The 20818-nt window shown below is 27.6% G+C and overlaps 1 protein-coding gene across 1 annotated transcript in view; it reads right to left on the reverse strand.

The window, feature by feature from the left end:
- Positions 1 to 20818, reverse strand: part of dpr11 (defective proboscis extension response 11) — a 555551-nt gene that overhangs the window by 306995 nt on the left and 227738 nt on the right. The window contains exon 3 of the mRNA XM_075289722.1: positions 13865 to 13885. The gene's annotated coding sequence lies outside the window, so the exon portion shown is untranslated. The remainder of the gene's footprint in view (positions 1 to 13864; positions 13886 to 20818) is intronic.

A 20818-nucleotide genomic window follows, 5' to 3' on the forward strand; every position in this document is an offset into this window, starting at 1 on the left:
TATGAATTCTTAATCTGTTTTTAACCTATTTGAAACAAAAAAAAAAAAAATAAAATTACTCATTAAAAGTATTAAAAAGCCATGTTATAAAAATTGAATTAAAAAAACTTCCTGGGTAGTTAAAATAAAGAACATCATTGGGGGTGCATCTTCTGGAAGTGCTTCTAAAGTTGTGCCTTTGGAAGAACTTCCAATTTTTTTGCTCGGAACATTACGGTAAAGGTATCAGAATATTGGCAAAAAAATTGTTATGGAGTCTAAGTTAAGTATGCCCGTCAAATTCCCGTCAGTCTATTCATATGTCAATCTGTTGAAATTACGCTAATATTCCAACGAATAGAGATATCTGTTTCAAACTTGGAACAAAGAAATCTTATTTCTATAGGTCACCGGAAATGATGGAGTTCAATAAGTCCCATTTGTGATTTGTGAACCAATTATGTATACACCACTGTTGCCACAGTTGGTAGAATTCTACCAAATATGGTCGAAATTCTTGATGTGTTGGTAGATTTTGCCAAATTATCCTCCGCTACCTGAAAGTACTTCAACAATTTTCTCAAGAAATACAATTTTGACAAAATTTCCTATAGAAATAAAATTTTCACAAAATTGTCTATAGAAATAAAATTTAGAGAAAATTTTCTATAGAAATACAATTTTCATAAAATTTTTTATAGATATATATATTTATAGATATATATTTTTTTATAAAAATTTGTCAAAATTTTATTTGTATAGACAATTTTGTCAACATTTTATTTCTATAGAAAATTTTGTCAAGATTTTATTTCTATAGAAAATTTTCCCAAAATATTATTTCTATAGAAAATTTTATTTCTATAGAAAATTTTCCCAAAATGTTATTTCTATAGAAAATTTTGTTAAAATTTAATTTGTATAGAAAATTTCCTAAAGAAATAAAATTTTGACAAAATTTTTTTTTTAGAAATAAAATTTTCACAAAATTCTCTGTAGAAATAAAATTTTGAGAAAATTTTCTATAGAAATTAAATTTTCATAAAATTTTCTATAGAAAAAAAATTTGAGAAAATTTTCTGTAGAAATTGTAGAAAAGTTGGAGAAATTTTTCTATAGAAATTAAATTTTGAGAAAATTTTTTATAGAAATAAAATTTTGAGAAAATTTTCTATGGAAATAAAATTTTGAGAATATTTTTGATAGAAATAAAATTTTGAAAAAAAAAATTCTATAAATATACACATTTTGAATAAATAACTTTTAAAATTTTAATTTTAATTTTCAAAGTTATTTGAGTTTATATTTGAAGGGATCAAAAAATAATAGTGATCAAAAAATAATAAATAAACTTCTGATCAAAAAGTAATAAATAAACTTCTGAAATAAAATAATAAAACACTTCTTTTGAAGAAATATTTTTTTCCATAACAACAACCAACATTTGATCAACATCGGGAAAATAAGATTTTTTTATTTGATAGTTTTTTGGTGAAATGTTCTTTTTTGGCTCGAGTGGCAACCGTGGCTTCTTAATACACAATTCCCCAACTTCAATTCAAGATTTTCTATAGAAATAAAATTTTCACAAAATTTTCTATAGAAATAAAATTTTGAGAAAATTTTCTATAGAAATAAAATTTTCATAAAATTTTCTATAGAAATAAAATTTTGAGAAAATTTTCTGTAGAAATAAAAGTTGGAGAAAATTTTCTATAGAAATAAAATATTGACAAAATTTTCTATAGAAATAAAATTTTGACAAAATTTTCTATAGAAATAAAATTTTGAAAAAATTTTCTATAGAAATAAAATGTTTACAAAATTTTTTATAGAAATAAAATTTTGACAACATTTTCTATAGAAATAAAATTTGGAAAAAAATGTCTATAAATATACACATTTTAACTAAATAACTTTAAAAATTGTAATTTTAATTTTAATTTTTAAAGTTATTTGAGTGTATATCTCAAGGGATATTTATACACTCAAATAAATTGTCACTATTAGGAGTGATCAAAAAATAATAAATAAACTTCTGAAATAAAATAATAAAACTCTTGAAGATATATTTTTTTGTATAAAAACTACCAAAATTTGATCAAAAATCGGCTAAATAAGATTTTTTTATTTCATAGTTTTTTGGTGAAATTTTCTTTTTTGACTCGAGTGGCAACCGTGGCTCCTTTATATACCTTTACCCAAATTCAATTCACAATTTTATATAGAAATAATATTTTCACAAAATTTTCTATAGGAATAAAATTTTGAGAATATTTTCTATAGAAATAAAATTTTGACAAAATTTTCTATAGAAATAAATTTTTGACAAAATTTTTTGAGAAATTTTTTTTTTAGAAATAAAATTTTAAGAAAATTTTTTATAGAAATAAAATTTTGAGAAAATTTTCGATAGAAATAAAATTTCGAAAAAAATTTCTATAAATATACACATTTTGAATAAATAACTTTAAAAATTTTAGTTTTTGTTTTAATATTTGTCCTATATTTGAACGATTTTTTGCTTTGTAGTCAAGATGCAAAAAGACAACAAATTTAAAGACAATATCATTAAATTTAAATAATTTTTCTGAATTATTAAAGTCAAGTTGACCTTACCCCAAATATTTTTTCCTTAATGTTATGATTCCCATTTTTAAGTGAAATCACTTAATTATAAGGACAATACGACTTCATTGAAAAGTTTATAGACTTTTGGACAAGGAAAAACTTTATATTGGGGCAATGCGTCTTCTATGCTAAGCAAAATTTGCATTCGTATTTTAAAAACATGAAATCTTTGACCTCAGTGTGACAGTTCTATTGTAACGCAGTTCAATGACAGTTCTATTGTAACGCATAATATTTTTGATCTTATATGTACTCCAAACATGTTTACATACGAGGGATATTTGTGTTGTTTACAAAAACTTAAAAGATTCATCTCGCCCAAAAATGGAATTAAATAGTGATTATTTTCGTGTGAATATTTTTTACAACTTTTGATCAAATCGATTTTAAGCAATGTAACTCGACAAAGGACCATTATTTATCGATGGTATGGTGAATTTTAACGAGGTTGTAGTTCACTCCAAGAGAAATTTCGTGAAGGTCGTCCGAATTCGGATGTTGTTCCAGAAACCATTGATTCTATTCGCCAACTGATATCGTGATCGTGAGATTGAGTCAACGATTTTCACAACTTCTTAGAAAAATTTCACATTGTTCGGTCTCGGCTATTAAACAGGGTCTATTGCCATTTATTGAAAGACATTATCTGGTAGCAGTTTTACCACCTGTGGTATCACTATGAACTTAAACACAGTCCAGTAAGTCTGATATAAATGGACAGTCAACAGAATGGATAATCATTCAATTATTTCAGAGCATGATACATCATTGATAGATAGGGGTAATGGTTGGACACCTAAACATATAACAATAATAGACATTTTCCGATACTTCAAGTTACGCATTACCAAACGTGTCAATTTTATAATACTCTCCTCATGTAATGTTGAAAGATTTCAATTCTGAATCGCCATATATTTTGATGTATTTAAAGAAAAAAATTATAAATTTTTAAAGCATTTCTTAATTTTTATTCTTAGACTTTAAGTTTGCCTCTTCTTTGTGAAATAAAATTTATGTTGCCTTGTAACAATTTTAAGAACTTCTTGCTCATGGACAAAATTTGAACTGAATATTTTTTGACTTTCTTGTTGGCATATTTTTATGTAGTGATGATGTTGGTGGTGTTGGGTTAGGAGGGGTTAGCTGTTCATACTATCCAACTTTGTTGATGCAAATATTTGCGATGGTAGAGGTGAAGGTTTCACATGATGTTTTAGTGTTCGCCAACATAGCTCAAACAAACAAGAAAAAAAAAAAAAAAAAAAACAGAAAAACTTTTGGTAACATACTTTATGATTTCTTCGTTACTTGCTCCTCCTCTCAACCTACCGAAAATTCTGCCATTGCAAGGGTTTTTCCCTTATGTATTTAACTGAATTTTTAGCTAGGCGATCTTTTACCCAAGCAATTACCATTGGCATGCGTAAACTATGTGTTCGTTTTATGGGGCACCGAACGTGCGTGCATGTATGGGCGTTATGCTGGAATCGAAAAGTAAAAGTTTCTCTGTGAGGAATAGTGCTCGTGTGTGTGCAGGCATTGTATATGCCTGTGAATTCTTTTATTTTGGCATGTGTTAGAAAGTTTTTTTTACGCTACAGACATGAACTTCCGATGAATTATGTTTTACCATAATAATTTCAAAATATTTTAATAGATGTTTGTTTTCCTCTTATTTCAGCCTGATAATATACTTTTGAATACGTGGTATATTTTTGAATAAACTAAGGGTTAATTACGAAACAGTTAAAATATATGGAAAGTTCAAATACGAACAATGAAGTGAATGAAATTTATAATCGAAAAGTCCGACCGCATACAAATATATCCAGAACGATTTTAAGAAATTTCTACAATTTTGCTCGCATCGAGTATATTCTACCACCTGATGAGCTATATTAAATATTTGGCTTTTTGAATATATACAGAGAGAATGATATGTTTTCAATAAATAAACAGCAATATTTTATTAATTTTGTTAATTTATTGTTTAAAAGCAATCAATGTCACAAATAACGTGAAATATCGGAATCAGTTTAGATTTGTTTTAATTGACTGCCATTGGTACGAATTATGGCCTTCAAAAAGTCATAATGTACTGCACGAAATTGTCTCTATTGTATTCTAACCCATTCGCGGAAAAGAGATGATCGAGAGTTTTGTAGTTTTTGGTGTCAAACTTATTCTCGAAAATCCATGGACGCAAAAATCCAACGGATAGGTGACCATTGTGCGGAGGAAATGAACCGATGAACCTCCCTTTTAAGGCACTTTTGGTTGATGCGTGCTTAGTGCTGTGGTGGTCCTTTTCTAATGCAATTTTGCTTGTCCATGGCTTCAATACTGCCTTTTAGTATTTTTCCCGAAAATATGCGTCATTAATTTTGACCCGCGGTCATTGAATATGAGGGGAACGACTATCGGCCGTTACAAAGACCCCTACCATTACCAACTGCTTCGAAAGCTGCAAAAAATTTTATTCTAATTTCTGTTTTTAATAGACTATGATATCGATTTTGATAAATATCATCGATATCGATAAATAGATAACGATAAAATTTGGCTCTAATTGACTAGATCTGTTTTTAAAAAATATAATAATTTTAAGCTGTTTTTGGTAGAAAATGGGGTTAAATTCACGGTTGCAACTCGAGCCAAAACAAATCTACCAAAATTTAGAGAAAATTTTACTAAACAAAAATATCTTATTTTGCAAAATTTTATTTCTATAGAAAATTTTGTCCAAACTTTATTTCCATAGAAAATTTTGTAAAAATTTTATTTTTATAGAAAATTTTTTCTACATTTTATTTTTATAGAAAATTTTTTCTACATTTTATTTTTATAGAAATTTTTTTTTTGCATTTTATTTCAATATTTCTATAAAAAATTTTCTGAAAATTGTATTTCTATAGAAGATTTTGTGAACATTTTATTTCTATAGAAAATTTTGTCAAAATATTATTTCTATAGAAGTTTGTTTTTTTTTTTAGAAAATTTTTTCTACATTTTATTTCTATAAAAAATTTTGTTGAAATTTTATTTCTATAAAAAATTTTGGTGAAATTTTATTTCTATAGAAAATTATGGTGAAAATTTTATTCATAGAGAAAATGTTATCAAAATTTTATTTCAATAAAAAATTTTGTGAAAATTTTATTTCGTGTTTTGCTTTTTATTGGCGGTTTCTATTTCAATCATATTTGTTGTTTTGATCTCAGCTTTAAAACCATTGTGTTGACTAAACTAGAACCAACAGAGGAAAATAATGTTTTGTCAAATTTATTTGGGCAAAGCCATATAAACTGCAAGATGGTAGGATGGACGCACTTTTCGGAATTACCACATTCCTTATCAGCATCCTCTACTTGCAGCAAAACTATAAACCAATTATCAGAATAAATTCAGGCAGTTCATTAAACCCAACAATGAACCACACTTAAACCTTCCGAAAAAAGGTTTTGCATGATAGCCGACTTATGCCGAATAAATTCGTACAAAAATATCTCTGTTCCTATGCCACTGTTAAATCATCGATTTGAGTGCAGTTGGCTGGGTTTATTTTGAGCGCGCTTCCCCTTCGTACATTCGTTTTGCGTTGTTATTGTTGGTTTATTCTTCATTGATTTTGTTGTTTTTGATTTCAGCATAAAACCATAAAACTAAAAGTGTAGCTTAAATTAAATTATATTTTTGTGGACATTTTTTCACAATTTTATTTTTAATAGGAAATTTTGTCAAAATTTTATTTCTATAGAAAATTTTTCAAATTTTTTTTTTTTTATAGGAAGTTTGTCAAAACTTAATTTCTCTAGAAATTTTTGTCAAAATTTTATTTTTATAGAAAATTTTGTATTTCTATAGAAAATTTTTCAAAATTTTATTTTTTAAATGAAGTTTGTCAAAATTTAATTTCTCTAGAATTTTTTTTTCAAAATTTTATTTTTATAGAAAATTTTGTAGAAAATTTTGTATTTCTATAGAAAATTTTTCAAAATTTTATTTTTTATAGGAAGTTTGTCAAAATTTAATTTCTCTAGAAATTTTTGTCAAAAAAATTTTTTTTAAAAAAAAATTTTTTTAAATTTTTATTTTTATAGAAAATTTTGTCAATATTTTATTTTTATAGAAAATTTTGTCGAAATTTTGTTTCTATAGAAAGATTTGTCAAAATTTTATTTCTATAGAAAATGTTGTCAAAATTTTATTTCTTTAGAAAATTTTGTCAATTTTGTTGTTTCCATAGAAAAGATTGTTAAAAATTGATTTCTATAGAAAATTTTGTCAAAATTTTATTTCTATAGAAAATTTTCCAAAATTTTATTTTTTATAGGAAGTTTGTCAAAATTTAATTTCTCTAGAAATTTTTGTCAAAATTTTATTTTTAAAGAAAATTTTGTCACAATTTTATGTTTATAGAAAATTTTGTCAACATTTTATTTTTATAGAAAATTTTGTCAAAATTTTATTTCTATAGAAAATTTTTGTCAAAATTTGATTTCTATAGAAAATTTTGTCAAAATGTTATTTCTATAGAAAAGTTTGTTAAAAATTTATTTCTATAGAAAATTTTGTCAAAATTTTATTTCTATAGAAAATTTTTCAAAATTTTATTTTTTATAGGAAGTTTTTCAAAATTTAATTTCTCTAGCAAATTTTGTAAAAATTTTATTTTTATAGAAAATTTTGTCAAAATGTTATTTCTATAGAAAAGTTTGTTAAAAATGCACTTCTATTGAAAATTTTGTCAAAATTTTATTTCTATAGAAAAATTTGTCAAAATTTTATTTCTATAGAAAATTTTGTCAAAATTTTTTTTTCTATAGAAAATTTTGTTTCTATAGAAATTATTGTCAAAATTTTATTTCTATAGAAAATTTTGTCAAAATTTTATTTCTATAGAAAATTTTGTCAAAATTTTATTTTTTATAGAAAATTTTTCAAAATTTTCGTTTTTATGAGAAGTTTTGTCGAAATTTTATTTTTATTGAAAATTTTGCGAAAATTTTATTTTTATAGAAAATTTTGCCAAAATTTTATTTTTATAGAAAATTTTGTCAGAAATTTATTTCTGTAGGAAATTTTTCAAAATTTTATTTTTTATAGGAAATTTGACAAAATTTTATTCCTATAGAAATATTTGTCAAAGTTTTATTTGTATAGAAAATTTTGTTAACATTTTATTTTTATATAAAATGTTGTCAAAATCTTATTTCTGTAGAATGTTTTTCAAAATTTTCTTTTTTATAGGAAATTTTGTCAAAATGTTATTTCTATATACAATTTTGTCAACATTTTATTGCTAAAGACAATTTTGTCAAAATTTTATTTTATAGAAAATTTTTCAAAATTTTCGTCTTTATAGGAAGTTTTGTCGAAATTTTTTTTCTATAGAAAATTTTGTCAAAATTTTATTTCTATAGAAAATTTTGTCAAAATTTTATTTCTATAGAAAATTTTGTCAAAATTTTATTTCTATAGAAAATTTTGTCAAAGTTCCATTTTTACAGAAAACTTTGTCAAAATTTTATTTCTATAGAAAATTTTTTCAACATTTTATTTCTATAAAAACGCTTAGCTAAAATCTTAGTTCTATAGAAAATTTTGTCAAAATGTTATTTCTATAGATAATTATTTCCATAAAAGTTTGTGAAGTACCACTTCTATAAGGTTTGAGTTTTCGATTTAAGTTTATTTTTGGTCGTAACTATCATCCACAAAAATAAAATTCTAACACATTTGCCTTTTGGCCATCGTAGTGGCATTCTGAGGACTTGTAGCAAATAATTATATTAATGAATTTCAGTTCAAAAATATTATTTTCATTTAAAAGCCGAATGGTTCTACCGATAGCCACTTGTGGTTTTCCAGCCAAATATAAAGAAATCACACTATCACGCCTGAATTCCATCACGAATAAATTTATTTGTGAGTGCAATAGAATAAAATGCCTATGTAAGATTGTAAATAATAAAATGAGCTGTTAGATGAATAAATCAGATTCCATTCGTGCGGTTTTGGATCCAGGGTGTTCATATAACCGGTGTGTTTGAAAAGTCGGGGTTCAGTTTATCTGAAAATCCCACATTTTGAAAATCCTGTTTTGGGGTTTTTATTTTGCTGAAAACCTGTTAACTGGTTTAAAGCGATAACTTAAAAAATTGAGTTTTAAACACTCATTTTAGTAAAAACAAGAAAAAAAGGAAACCGGTTAACGAATGGCCAAAACCCGGTTTTCAAGTGTTATATTATATAGGTGCTTAATATGCCTGTTTTTATCCATTAAAAACTCCAGGTTAATATATTCACATGGAGATAACTTTACATCGGCAATTGTTACCACAAGTAAGTTGATTGTGGATGACAGTCTTTTTTTGAACTTTGAACGCAAACCATGGGAGAACCTATGGCTGCTTATACAATTTTTTTGTTGTAAATTAAATTGACTAAATTAGAAAGGTAAAAAAATGTTTTGTGTTTTTTTTCAAAATAAAAGACTTTTTGAGCGACCATTTCAAGTTTTTGAACATTTTTGCAATAGTTTTGCTCCAAGTCTTCTTACCCCAACTAAATTGAGTTACCTCCATGATTTCTTCTTCTACGATTCATACATAGCAAATTCTATTATTTTGCCAATATTCGATTTCTATGGCAATCAATAACTACGCATTATTTATTTTATTTCTATTTTTTTTTGTTCTTCCAAGCGACACATATTTGCTATTTCGTTTAACACATAAACTCAGAGACAAATAACTTTTTGGTATATTATGAGTTTTTTTGTGTTTATTTTTTCCTGTAGTTGTTATTGTTTCATATTTCATTTACTTTGTGTGTGTGTGTTTTTTTTTTTTGTGGCATTAATACGTAATTTCTTCTTAACCATAACTTATAAGTGCAAATAGGCCATTGTCTCTCATACCATCGATGAAATTATATAAACTTTTTTGTTGTACGTTATATACACATAATTTTTTCTTTATAACATCATTTTGTTATTATATTGTTATCTCTAGAGGTCCATGAAGAACATACCACACATGAATAGGGAATAACTTGTCTATTAATTTTCCAAAAGAAAAGCGCAATTTTCCTTAGAGATCATGAATAAAAGAATCACAAGGTCTGGAAAATACACAAAATTTTTCGAAAAGTTTATGATGTTCAATGTCAAAGGTACTCGAACAAAATATAAAAATAAATAAAATGTTTCTTTTAAGAACTTAATAAATAGAAACGGGAGGTGTAAAAATATTCCTAAGAGGAATATGATTAATGTATTTTGCAATGAAGAAAAACTTTTTTGTTACCACATATAATAATTCTATGGAGGTGAAACTTCTCTAATTAATTTCTTGAAGACTCTGTTAAACAATGTTCTGTTAAAAGATAACAAAACCCAACCTTGAAAAAATTAAATTTCTGCGTCAAAAGGTGGTCTCCGTTTGAAGGTCACCTGAGTTTGTTTTATAGAAATAAAGTGTTGAATGTTTTTCTATTGAAATAAAATTTTGACACAATTTAGTAATAAGATTTTGACAAAATTTTCTATAGAAATAAAATTTTGACAAAATTTTCTATAAAAATAAAATTTTGACAAAATTTTCTATAGAAATAAAATTTTTACAAAATTTTCTACAGAAATAAAATGTTGACAAAGTTTTCTACAGAAATAAAATTTTGACAAAATTTTCTATAGAAATAAAATTTTGACAAAATTTTCTATAGAAATAAAATTTGTTGTTGTTTTTTTTTTTAGAATTTTTAGAATTTTGTTAGATTATATGGGGCTCGAGTGGCAACCGTGGTTGGAAAACCTTTCATTTTATAAATAATGTGACTTGACTGAAATAACGAGGTACCATTGTAACCTAACATTACTTAACTTTTGTAGCCCTGCGCCACTTTCTCCGGTGACTACGGAAAATCGACGATACGCAGGCACGGTTACCACAGTCGGTACTTCAAATTCTTTTATATCTTTATTTTCTATAGAAATAAAATTTTGACAAAATTTTCTATAGAAATAAAATTTTGAAAACATTTTCTATAGAAATAAAATTTTGACAACAATTTTCTTTAGATATAACATTTTGACAAAATTTTCTATAGAAATAAAATGTTGACAAAAGTTTCAATAGAAATCAAATGTTTATAAAATTTTCTATAGAAATAAAATGTTGACAAAAGTTTCTATAGAAATAAAACTTTTTGAAAATTTTCTATAGAACTAGAATGTTGACAAAATTTTCCATAGAAATATATTTTTTTTTACTTTTCTAGAAAAATAAAATTTTTAAAAAATTTTCTATAGAAATAAAATTTTGAAAAATTTTCTATATAAATAAAATTTTGACAAAATTTTCTACAGAAATAAAATTTTGACAAAATTTTCTATAGAAATGAAATTTTGACAAAATTTTCTATAGAAATAAAATTTTGGCAAAATTTTCTACAGAAATAAAATTTTGACAAAATTTCTATAGAAATAAAATTTTGACAAAATTTTCTATTTAAATAAAATTTTGTCAAAATGTTCTATAGAAATAAAATTTTGTCAAAATGTTCTATAGAAAAAAAATTTTGACAAAATGTTCTATACAAATAAAATTTTGACAAAATTTTCTATAGAAATAAAATTTTGACAAAATTTTCTATAGAAATAAAGTTTTGACAAAAATTTTTATAGAAATAAAATTTTGACAAAATTTTCTATAGAAAAAAAATTTTTTTTAAATTTTCTATAGAACTAAAATGTTGACAAAATTTTGTATAGAAATAATTTTTTTTTAACTTTTCTAGAGAAATAAAATTTTTAAAAAATTTTCTATAGAAATAAAATTTTTAAAAATTTTTCTATAGAAGTAAAATTTTGACAAAATTTTCTATAGAAATAAAATTTTGACAAAATTTTTATAGAAATAAAATTTTGACAAAATTTTTATTGAAATAAAATTTTGACAAAATTTTCTATAGAAATAAAATTTTGACAAAATTTTCTATAGAAATAAAATTTTGACAAAATTTTCTAAAGAAATAAAATTTTGACAAAATTTTCTAAAGAAATAAAATTTTGGCAAAAATTTCTATAGAAATAAAATTTTGACAAAATTTTCTATAGAAATAAAATTTTGACAAAATTTTCTATAGAAATAAAATTTTGGCAAAATTTTCTACAGAAATAAAATTTTGACAAAATTTCTATAGAAATAAAATTTTGACAAAATTTTCTATTTAAATAAAATTTTGTCAAAATGTTCTATAGAAATAAAATTTTGTCAAAATGTTCTATAGAAAAAAAATTTTGACAAAATGTTCTATACAAATAAAATTTTGACAAAATTTTCTATAGAAATAAAATTTTGACAAAATTTTCTATAGAAATAAAGTTTTGACAAAAATTTTTATAGAAATAAAATTTTGACAAAATTTTCTATAGAAAAAAATTTTTTTTAAAATTTTCTATAGAACTAAAATGTTGACAAAATTTTGTATAGAAATAATTTTTTTTAACTTTTCTAGAGAAATAAAATTTTTAAAAAATTTTCTATAGAAATAAAATTTTTAAAAATTTTTCTATAGAAGTAAAATTTTGACAAAATTTTCTATAGAAATAAAATTTTGACAAAATTTTCTATAGAAATAAAATTTTGACAAAATTTTCTAAAGAAATAAAATTTTGACAAAATTTTCTAAAGAAATAAAATTTTGGCAAAAATTTCTATAGAAATAAAATTTTGACAAAATTTTCTATAGAAATAAAATTTCGACAAAATTTTCTATGGAACTAAAAATTTTCTATAGAAATAAAATGTTGACGAAATTTTCTATCGGAATAAAATTTTGAGAAAATTTTCTAACGGAATAAAATTTTGAGAAAATTTTCTATAGAACTAAAATTTTGACAAAATTTTCTATAGAAATAAAATTTTGACAAAATTTTAGAAATAAAATTTTCAATAGAAGTAAAATTTTGAGAAAATTTTCTATGGAAATAAACATTTTCTATAGAAATAAAATGTTGAAGAAATTTTCTATTGAAATAAAATGTTGACAAAGTTTTCTATTGAAATAAAATGTTGACAACTTTTTCTATAGAAATAAAATTTTGAAAAATTTTCTATAGAAATATAATTTTGAAGAATTTTCTATAGAAATAAAATTTTGACAAAATTTTCTATAGAAATAAAATTTAGACAAAATTTTCTAAAGAAATAAAATTGTGACAAAATTTTTTATAGAAATAAAATGTTGACAAAAGTTTCTATAGAAATAAAATTTTGACAAAATTTTCTATAGAAATAAAATTTTGACAAAATTTTCTATAGAAATAAAATGTTTGCATAATTTTTTATAGTAATAAAATGTTGACAAAATTTTTAATAGAAATAAAATTTTCAATAGAAGTAAAATTTTGACAAAATTTCCTATAGAAATAAAAATTTTCTATAAAAATAAAATGTTGACGAAATTTTCTATTGGAATAAAATATTGACAAAGTTTTCGATAGAAATAAAATGTAGACAAAGTTTTCTATAGAAAATAAAATTTTGAAAATTTTTCAATAGAAATAAGATTTTGAAAAAGTTTCTACAAAAATAAAATTTTGACAAAAATTTCTATAGATATAAAATTTTGACAACATTTTCTATAGAAATAAAAATTTTACAAAATTTCTAAAGAAATAAAATTTTGACAAAATTTCTAAAGAAATAAAATTTTGACAAACTTTTCTATAGTAATAAATTTTTGAAGTGATCTGTTTATCTTGCCAAAGAAGTCAAAATTGAAGCTAAAAACACCAAAAAGTTACTTAACCAAACCTAACTGTGAAAATGACCTAAAAACACAATGGCAGCCAAAATCTCTCGTTCTCTTGGACTTTTGTGTCTGAGACATTTTGGGCATAGTAAAGTTTACATTAAAAAATACTTAAGTGCCGATCGGCGCTTCACTGGAAAGTTCCGCAAAACCACTTCCGTAAAGTGTGTGATGGCTTTTTCTGCCGTTTGAAAGCCATAATTTGTGTCAAATGTAGCCTATTAAAACAAATCTGAGCTGATTACATATTTTCAAAGTTTTTTGGATTTTTAAAATAAAAAAATAAAAAAAAATTAAAGCTTTTTAATTTGCTGCCAACTTGTGTACATAACAGAAAAATAATAAACCATGTGTAGCACACGGAATGGTAAATTTCTTATACCGTTTATTATGTGGTACAAAAAAGATATGTTTATCGTTACTTACTTACATTTTAAGCACACTGTGCAACCTGAAACAAAAAAATGAAACACAATTAATACCATTATAAAAATCGGAAAATTCGCAGTGGCTATCATGGATTACGTACAAAATTACTAAAAAAATACTAAAAACGGTTGTTCAAACTGCATTACTATATCTAATTATGGGCCAAAAATGAGAATTTTTGTGGTTTCTTGGCAATGCAAGAGGACATTTCGGACCGCATTTCAAGCAGACTGAGTGAAGAAAAGACCCTTCAGGACGCTGAAAATATCAAATCTTGAAATTGGCTTGTATGGGGCGATATTATTATAGACCGATATGGATCAATGTTTGTGTGGTTACATGAAGGTAAATTCCAATATCAAGTACTGAATTTCAGACGAAAATTTTTGAAAAATGTCAAATCTGAGGATCAGTCTAAAGTTGCATTACGCGGTGACCTATAGCAGCTAAAACTCTTTGTGCAAAATTCCAAGCTGATATCTGATATTGGTTCGAGAGTTAGCGTTATTTCAGCAGACAAGTATAATGTCGGACAGATGAGCGGGTATGGAGAAATCGACGTAAGATTTCCCCACAAGCAAAATTGTTTATACATTATGAGGTCTCAGACAAATAGGCATGAAAAGCCTTAAAAAAATAAATACATAGTTAGTATTTCTCTATTATATGGTGTTGGGTAAAAAAGGGCCTTAATATACAATATCTAAATGATTATGGATCCATATAAATTAAACAAGATTAGTCCAGTTTTCATCACATAATTATCCATACATTTTCATTTAGCAATTGATATAGAATCTGTAATGATTTGTCTTATAATAAAATTGAAACTTTTAAGGACATTGACAGATATGAAGCAAAAAGTTCATTATCATATTTTCCCTATTACCATTCATTGTCCCTGCAGATTTTTTTTTCTCCCAAGGTTTTCAATATCATTATGAAACCTTGAACATTTTTGTTTTTTGCATTAAACATCTGTGAACATTTGCATATAAATCTTTTCACAGAGTTATGAATCCTGTATCTTAGTCATATACATTAATTCGTCATAAATATTCATGTATAGCAAAGGTGTCAATGTTGTTGGTGATCTCTTTCGTATGGAAAAATAATGGAAATAAACTGGGTCGTTAATAAACTAACATTTGATGCTAAAGAGAAAATACAGAATAAAGACACTAAAAAATTAGAAAGTGCAAAAAATAGACAAATGTTTAAAGTGGGAGTATGAACAAATTTCTAAAAACAACCATAGCATGTTTGTGATGTACTTAGAAAAAGTATTGACCTTATATGGTTTATATGGGGGCTATATATAGTTAGGACCGATTTGGACCAATTTTTGCATGGGTGTTTGAAACCATATATTAATACCACGTACCAAATTTCAACCGAATCGGTTGAATTTTGCTCTTCCACGCGGCTCCGGAAGTCAAATCTGGGGATCGGTTTATATGGGGGCTATATATAATTATGGACCGATGTAGACCAATTTTTGCATGGTTGTTAGAGATCATATGCTGACATCATGTACCTAATTTCAACCGGATCGGATTAAACTTGCTTCTCTTAGAGGCTCCGCAAGCCAAATCTGAGATCGGTTTATATGGGGGCTATATATAATTATGGACCGATGTGGACCAATTTTTGCATGGTTGTTAGAGACCATATACTAACACCATGTACCAAATTTCAGCCGGATCGGATGAAATTTGCTTCTCTTAGAGGCTCCGGAAGCAAAATCGGGGGATCGGTTTATATGGTGGCTATATGTAATTATGGACGATACGGACCAATTTTTGCATGGTTATTAGAGACCATATACCAATACCATGTACCAAATTTCAGCCGGATCGGATGAAATTTGCTTCTCTTAGAGCAATCGCAAGCCAAATTTGGGGGTCCGTTTATATGGGGGCTATACGTAAAAGTGGACCGATATGGCCCATTTGCAATACCATCCGACCTACATCAATAAAAACTACTTGTGCCAAGTTTTAAGTCGATAGCTTGTTTCGTTCGGAAGTTAGCGTTATTTCAACAGACAGACGGACGGACATGCTAAGATCGACTCAGAATTTCACCACGACCCAGAATATATATACTTTATGGGGTCTTAGAGCAATATTTCGATGTGTTACAAACGGAATGACAAATGACCCCCATCCTATGGTGGAGGGTATTAAAATAAATAAAACAAAATAAAATGAAATGAAACAATATTATTTCCTAAATTTAAGGAAAAATTACCTTACTTCTTAAAATGAGAAAAATGTTCATCTAAATAAAGAAACATAATTCTAATAACTCGTAGTAAATATTTAATGGAGTATTCAATGGACAAGTTCGGTATTTTTAAATTAATAAAAAAAACCAAGCCAAACCAAACCAAATATGCAAAATCTTCAATATACTCTTAAGCCTGTAGTTGAAACTTTTGTAGTTTGATGAAAAAATTCAATATCTCATTTAATTCAATAAATAATTCTTTAAATAAAAATAAAATTATAATAAATGAAAAAAAATATATATATTATTTCATTACTTTAAGGAAAAATCGTCTTACTTCAAAAATACGACTTTAATTAAGGGACCCACATTTCAAAGTTTCATGTCCTAAATTTAATGGAAAAAAATTGTGAAATTGGATTTAATTAAAATTTCTTTTTTAAAGAAATTTGTTCTTAATACTGTTAAGCGTGTCTCAAAATTCAGAATGCATTATCTTTAATTTTTGGGAAAATATAATTTTTTTAGTGAACCTATTTCCATTATGAAATATGAGCTAACCAATTTCCTCAACACCTAGTTGGTGTCGCCAAAAAATATAGATATAGAATTTTTCGAAATAATAACCATATATCATTCAACAATTCCAACTTCGAATGTATGAAGTGGGCCAATGAAAACAAAAAATAAATATATTTTCTGGCAAGCTATTCTTTAGCCATTTTTTTATGCGTATACAAAGTGGGCCATGAACAGACATTTAGCTATGATTGTGTGTGAGGTGATGAAGTAATGCAACCAAAAGTTGAAGATGAAAATCTACGAGGTAAGGAGCAATGCGGTTGGTAAGCAAATAAATGGATTCGAAAATATAAAGCTAAGTATTATCAAAATTCAGGGTAACTGACACGAATTGTTACCAAGTTTGTTTGTCAAAGTACAAAGATAAACTTCATAGTATTTTTAAGTGACAGTTTTTATACCCTCCACCATAGGACGGGGGGTATATTAACTTTGTCATTCCGTTTGTAACACATCGAAATATTGCTCTAAGACCCCATAAAGTATATATATATTCTGGGTCGTGGTGAAATTCTGAGTCGATCTGAGCATGTCCGTCCGTCCGTCCGTCCGTCTGTTGAAATCACGCTAACTTCCGAATGAAACAAGCTATCGACTTGAAACTTGGCACAAGTAGTTGTTATTGATGTAGGTCGGATGGTATTGCAAATGGGCCATATCGGTCCACTTTTACGTATAGCCCCCATATAAACGGATACAAAATTTGGCTTGCAAGGCCTCTAAGAGAAGCAAATTTCATCCGATCCGTCTGAAATTTGGTACATGGTGTTAATATATGGTCTCTAACAACCATGCCAAAATTGGTCCACATCGGTACATACTTATATATAGCCCCCATATAAACCGATCCCCCGATTTGGCTTGCAAGGCCTCTAAGAGAAGCAAATTTCATCCGATCCGGCTGAAATTTGGTACATAGTGTAAGTATATGGTCTCTAATAACCATGAAAAAATTGGTCCACATCGGTCCATAATTATATATAGCCCCTTATAAACCGATCCCCCGATTTGGCTTGCGAGGCCTCTAAGAGAAGCCAATTTCATCCGATCCGGCTGAAATTTGGTACATGGTGTTAGTATATGGTCTCTAACAACCATGCCAAAATTGGTCCACATCGGTACATACTTATATATAGCCCCCATATAAACCGGTCCCCCGATTTGGCTTGCGAGGCCTCTAAGAGAAGCAAATATCATCCGATCCGGCTGAAATTTGGTACGTGGTATTATTATATGGTCTCTAACAACCATGCAAAAATTGGTTCACATCGGTCCAAAATTATATATAGCCCCCATATAAACCGATCACCAGATTTGACCTCCGGAGCCTCTTGGAAGACCAAAATTCATCTGATTCAGTTGAAATTTGGTACGTGGTGTTAAAATATGGCCTCAAACTCCCATGCAAAAATTGGTCGAAATCGGTCAATAATTATATATAGCCCCTATATATAAGCCGATCCCCAGATTTGACCTCCGGTGCCTTTTGGAGAAGCAAAATTCATCCGATCTGGTTGAAATTTTGTACGTGGTGGTAGTATATGATATTCAACAACCATGCCAAAAGTGGTCCATATCAGTCCATAATCATATATAGCCCCCATATAAACCGATCCCGAGATTTGGTTTTGGAGCCTCTTGGAGGAGCAAATTTCATATATATATAGCCCCCATATAAACCGATCCCCCGATTTGGCTTGCGAGGCCTCTAAGAGAAGCCAATTTCATCCGATCCGGCTGAAATTTGGTACATGGTGTTAGTATATGGTCTCTAACAACCATGCCAAAATTGGTCCACATCGGTCCATAATTATATATAGCCCCCATATAAACCGGTCCCCCGATTTGGCTTGCGAGGCCTCTAAGAGAAGCAAATATCATCCGATCCGGCTGAAATTTGGTACATGGTGTTAGTATATGGTCTCTAACAACCATGCAAAAATTGGTTCACATCGGTCCAAAATTATATATAGCCCCCATATAAACCGATCACCAGATTTGACCTCCGGAGCCTCTTGGAAGACCAAAATTCATCTGCTTCAGTTGAAATTTGGTACGTGATGTTAAAATATGGCCTCAAACTCCCATGCAAAAATTGGTCGAAATCGGTCAATAATTATATATAGCCCCTATATATAAGCCGATCCCCAGATTTGACCTCCGGTGCCTTTTGGAGAAGCAAAATTCATCCGATCTGGTTGAAATTTTGTACGTGGTGGTAGTATATGATATTCAACAACCATGCCAAAAGTGGTCCATATCAGTCCATAATCATATATAGCCCCCATATAAACCGATCTCCCGATTTGGCTTGCGAGGCCTCTAAGAAAAGCAAATTTCATCCGATCCGGCTCAAATTTGGTACATGGTGTTAGTATATAGTCTCTAACAACCATGCAAAAATTGGTCCACATCGGTCCATAATTATATATAGCCCCCATATAAACCAATACTCCGATTTGGATCGAGAGGCCTATAAGAGAAGCAAATTTCATTCGATCCTGCTGAAATTTCGTACATGGTGTAAGTATATGATCTCTAACAACCATGCAAAAATTGGTCCACATCGGTCTATAATTATATATAGCCCCCATATAAACCGATCTCCAGATTTGACTTCCGGAGCCTCTTGGAAGACCAAAATTCATCTGATTCAGTTGAAATTTGGTACGTGGTGTTAATATATGGCCTCAAACTCCCATGCAAAAATTGGTCGAATTCGGTTCATAATTATATATAGCCCCCATATAAACCAATCCCCAGATTTGACCTCCGGAGCCCCTTGGAAGAGCAAAATTCATCCGATTCGGTTGAAATTTGGTACGTGATGTTAGTATATGGTATTCAACAACCATGCAGGAATTGGTTCATATCAGTCCACAATTATATATAGCACCCATATAAACCGATCCCCAGATTTGACCTCCGGTGCCTTTTGGAGAAGCAAAATTCATCCGATCTGGTTGAAATTTTGTACGTGGTGGTAATATATGATATTTAACAACCATGCCAAAAGTGGTCCATATCAGTCCATAATCATATATAGCCCCCATATAAACCGATCCCGAGATTTGGTTTTGGAGCCTCTTGGAGGAGCAAATTTCATCCGAGTCAGTTGAAATTTGGTACAATGTGCTAGTATATGGCCGTTAACAACCATGCCTAAGTAGATCCATATCGGTCTATAGTTATATATAGCCCTCATAGAAATCTATCCCCAATCACACAAAAATTTGTCCATATCAATAATTGTATATAGCCCCCATATTTCAATTCTGGCTCCCTACGTACCGTGCAAAAGTCCATATCGATTCGTAATTATTTGTAGACTTACCTACACATACTTTTTTGTCTAATGTATACCACGTATGGACTAACTCACAATTTAGAAAACGATTTAAGATACCACAACCCAAGTAATTCGATTGTGGATGACAGTCTTTCGTAGAAGTTTCTACGCAATCCATGGTGGAGGGTACATAAGATTCGGCCTGGCCGAACTTACGGCCGTTTATACTTGTTTTTATTGTTTACATCTAAATAAATTATAATAATGGTGTTATTAATTTAAGAACAAAAAACATCCTGCCTGAAATTTGAATTTCTTGCTTGGAAGCAAGCCTTTTATCTTTTATCCCCTTGAACCACTATCCTTTTGAATCACACCTTACAATAGGAAAGTCAATTAGAATGATATCTAACAAAATTGGTAGTTATCAACTTTGACTAAAAAACCATGTTTATAACAAAATCTAATTCATTGTATTAAATTGAATTTAAATAAGCAGACGGTCAAGGCAAAATAAGCAAAAAAAAATTTTCCAAGACTATCGTGTCATTATATTCCACACTACAGGTGGAAGACTGAAATTTTTACTTCCTGGGAGAGGATATATTTCCCTACCTTTTCCCCCAACACCTCATTCCGGTCTTGCTTCTCGGTAATGCTTCAAACATTTATGCATATTACAAGTATATTTTTTGTCCTTCTCTCTTTATGCTTAGGCGAATGCGTTAGTATTGGAAATGGAAAAACGGAACACGAAATGGCAAGCAAAACTGCACCAAAATGTATAGCGCCAAGGAATATGGCTTCGTTACTTTTGTTGTCAAAAATTATAGAAAAACACATTTATTTCTT

The sequence above is a fragment of the Haematobia irritans genome, chromosome 1, assembly GCF_050003625.1.
Source record: "Haematobia irritans isolate KBUSLIRL chromosome 1, ASM5000362v1, whole genome shotgun sequence".
NCBI classification, from domain to species: domain Eukaryota; kingdom Metazoa; phylum Arthropoda; class Insecta; order Diptera; family Muscidae; genus Haematobia; species Haematobia irritans.